We start from the raw sequence: 4,042 nt of genomic DNA, 5'->3' as shown, positions 1-4,042 counted from the left end.
CAACAGCCTGAGCCACAGGGCCGGCCCAAGAGAAGTAAATTTTGAGCAAAGTCACAAATGCCAGAGTATTACAGTTGATTTGGCAGAAACACTAATATACCAGGTTAGATAGAAAGTATAGTGCATGGGAAGATGTAAAAAGTGCTAAAGCTGGGAAGGCAGGCTTGAGCAAAAGAGTAAAGAACCTTGATTGAAAGATTGAGGTGTTTTTCCTGAAGTTTTCTGAACAATGGAATGTTATCACCTAGCTGTTTTCTTGTGTTTGTTTTTTTTCACCCTACGCAGCCTGCCCTCACCACCTACCTGTTTTCAAAGAAAGTGTCCCTGGTGTTATAAGAAAAACAGATTATTGAGGAGAGAGGAGGTGACTAGAGACAGATCATTTAGTCCAGGCTTCAAGTATTAATGTTCCGAAATAGGGCAGTGACAGTGAAAATGGAGATGAGGAAATAGATGCAAGCAATTGTACAGAAAAAGAACAGATAGAGATAAGGAGTAAGTCAGAGGGAGCTAATGATGTGGAAGGAAATAAATTTAAAGGTTAATTTTAGAGAAAGCAATTCATATATTCAAATGAAGACAATGATCTTTGAGTGAAAATGGTCTTCCACTTTTTTTCCTGTTAATCTAGTATTTTATTGGCTCCTGTAAATTTCATTTAGATTCCAAAAGAGCCAAAAGGTTTTTCATGGTTCTGAATTAGTTTTCTAAGGAAAAGATTAACACAGTATTAAAGAGAGTCATCTTAGAGATCTCAAATATCATCCTCCAACCATTACCCACTCCAAAAGTAGAAAGCAATAAAATGAATGTAAACTGCAGGCTGGAAATGTAGTTGTTTCCAACTATTTTTAAAGGAATCACAAAAATATGCAGAAATGTGGTGACAATCAGTATATATAATGTAGTACTAGCAATCGGTACTTGAAATGTTATGTTAAAAACACTTATATGTTAAAAACTCTCCAGAAATCTGTTTTTCATTTAAAGTCATTTCTGTTGTATGTAATAGCTTTGAAAACACTTAAAAATTACTTCAATACATTCAAAATTGTCGGTTCTGTTAACTGAAAGTCACAAAGGCATTCTAAATGTAATTAACAATTAGTTCAAGAAATTTCAAAACCAAATGATAGTTATATTATAGATGCAACTAAAATAAAATACTTGAAACATATAATTCATATCAAAATAGAAAATTCAATATAACTTCTAGGGATGTAAAAATGGCCAAGGTATTTTTCAAGCGATTAAAATTAATGAGAGGAAACATTCCTTTCTTCTTTCACTACAAAGGGTTATTGGACAAAGAAAATATGCAAATGTTAAGATGTGACAAGTAAGATGTTAGTTTGCAGAAAGTGATGGTCTGTTGTTATGTGATGTCCCAAAGAACAGATATAGAATCACTATTAGAAGCTATAGCTGAAAATGAAACTGCAAACAAGCAAACAAACCAGTTCAGGAAACAGAAGTACAGAATAGACAAATACATCCAAAGACAGGTTATCCTGTTCAGAAAGTACTGAGTTTATTAATTTAATTGCTGCACGTATTTGAGCACAGGTTAAAGAATGTCTCATAGTGTAGGTGCCTTATACTTCATAGAGAAATTTAAGCATATGAGACATATGTTCCTTGAAATTATTACCCAGTTACCTATGAATTTCCCCACCTTCAGGGTGTGAGGTTCTTATTCCCGTTTTGAGAAAAATCCCTCATTGTTCAGTATTGTTCCATCTCATCTAGGATGCTATGTAGGACTTTCCAAATGTATTTTCAAATTCTCCCATTATTTACCATTTTCCTATAAAAACTAAAAATGCTCAAGAAGCTCCTATTGTAAAACAAAAAAAGAAACACAAAAGAGGTCTTGGACTGCCATAGCCCCTTTAAATTACTGCTATACTCTCTCGTCTTTGTATTACAGTCAATGTCCTCAAAAAAAGAAAAAAAAATCCACAAATGACATATTACCTTCCTCAGCAACAGTGTGGTTTTTCAAAAATAATTTATGAAATATTTCTGATGTATAAAAAAAGTGTAAAAAATAGTAAAACAAACAGCCATATACCCACCAACTAGACTAAGAAATAAAATATTATCAGGACGGTCAAACTATGCTATGTATACCAGCCGGATCACATGGCCCTCCACCTCCCACTCTGTAGGGCTAACCTGGGTCCTAATTTAGGTGTTCATTGTTGCCTAAGACATGTCTTCACCTTGTACAAAATAAGTTAAATAGATAGTACAAACTCTGGAAGTTTTATAAGATTGACATTAGCTATTTTCTGGATATTGGATGGAAATCACCTATAAAGCCACCAGAGTCCATTCATATATGGCAAGGTGGTTAAGAGTAGATTTTAACTACTGACTCCATTTTTTTAATGGTTTTAAATCTATCAGGTTTTCTGATACAGTAATCCCCCCTTATCTGCAGGGGATACATTCCAAGCCCTCCAGTGGATGCCTGAAACTGCGGATAGTATGGAACACTATACGTGCTGTTTTCTCTTGTACAGACATACCTATGATAAAGTTCAATTTGTAAATTAGGCACAGGAAGAGATTAACAACAAAAATGAATAAAATAGAACAATTATAACAATATACTGTAATAAAAGAATGCTCTTTCTCTCTCTCTTTCTAATAGCCCAGATGGCTATTAAGTAACCAACGAGTGGGTAGCACATACAGGATACAATGGACAAGGGGACCATTCAATTCCCAGGCAGGAAAGAGCGGGATGGTGTGACACTTCCTCACGCAACTCAGAACGATGGGCAATTTAAAACTTACAAATTGTTTATTTCTGGAATTTTCCAAATAATATTTTCAGACCACCATTGGCCACAGGTAAGTGAAACTGTATAAGGGGAACTACTGTACTTTATCTTCTTGAGTTATGGAATCCTGGATTTCTCCCAAGGACACCGCTTCCCCTATGCATGTTTTTCACACAATCCTACTACTATTAGGCCTGAAGATGCTGTAGGAGTCCTTCTTGATCCTCTTCACTGCTTCTAGATTGTTCTTCCCTCAAACACGCAGTTTTGAATCGCATATTTTTAGAATATGCCACCCACTCTCCCTCCTCGTTGCAGTAATCTACATATCCCTGGATGCTCTTCCTCATTTCTTGAACATTTAATTGCAGTCTCACTGACATGCACTCTAACACTCTCCTTGTCACAAATAGCGGTGATTTCATCATCTACGCTGATGATTCTTAAAACAGGTCCAACATTTTAACCTCTCTTGCATGTTCTTTATTCCTTTCTACTGCTGCTACCTATTTCCGTGGTCATACCTGAAGGGAACCAAAATTTTGCCACCCTGAAGCTGCTTTTTGGGATATTGATTTTAAGCTGTTTATTAACAAACAAGACTCAGAAAGAACCTTTGACCCTCCCTCTTTCCTGCCCAAGAGATTCAGACAGGAAATCTTAGAATGCTGCCTTAGCCGAATTTGAATTAAGTATGATACAAAGAGGACATTAGGTAGGCACCTGTTAGCTAAATACCCCGTGTTGTTTCTGAGTGGCAAGTTTCTAGCAAGAATTTGCCCGCCTTGTGTGTTCTGCTCTTCCTCACCTACCTGTAAATCACCCATTCTCACTTCTGAAATCTAATACTCCAACTCCTGTCTTTTCTCCTTTGTCAAGAATGTCTGTGCTCCCTTCCGCAGCACATATACTAAAACTGGAACAATCGGAGAAGAAGAGCACAGACCTTGTGCAAGGATGACACACAACTTCATGAAGCATTCCATATTTTTATGACCAATGTGCTTGCTGTACAACTGAAGCTGAAGTAGAATAATATTGAATGTCAACTGTAAGAAAAAAAATAAAAAGAAAAAAAATATATATATATATATATACATATAGTCACGGGATGTGGAGTACAGCATAGGGAATATAGTCAATGGAATTGTAACAGCTACATACGATGTCAGAGGGGTAGTAGATTGGGGGAGTTATCACTTTGTGAGGGGTGTAAATGTCTAACTATTGTGTTGCTTTGTACACCTGAA

General features: G+C 36.1%; 1 non-coding gene across 1 annotated transcript; it reads left to right on the top strand.

Annotated features, from left to right (window-relative positions):
• Positions 1 to 3,678: 3,678 nt before the first annotated feature.
• Positions 3,679 to 3,784, top strand: LOC141569766 (U6 spliceosomal RNA). The gene has a single exon (XR_012493566.1). It is a non-coding gene; the product is annotated as a U6 spliceosomal RNA (small nuclear RNA).
• Positions 3,785 to 4,042: the final 258 nt, after the last annotated feature.

Source organism: Rhinolophus sinicus, chromosome X (genome assembly GCF_036562045.2).
Source record: "Rhinolophus sinicus isolate RSC01 chromosome X, ASM3656204v1, whole genome shotgun sequence".
NCBI classification, from domain to species: Eukaryota; Metazoa; Chordata; class Mammalia; order Chiroptera; family Rhinolophidae; genus Rhinolophus; species Rhinolophus sinicus.
The sequence above is the reverse complement of the archived record's forward strand: the minus strand, read 5'-3'. Positions and strand labels throughout refer to the sequence as shown.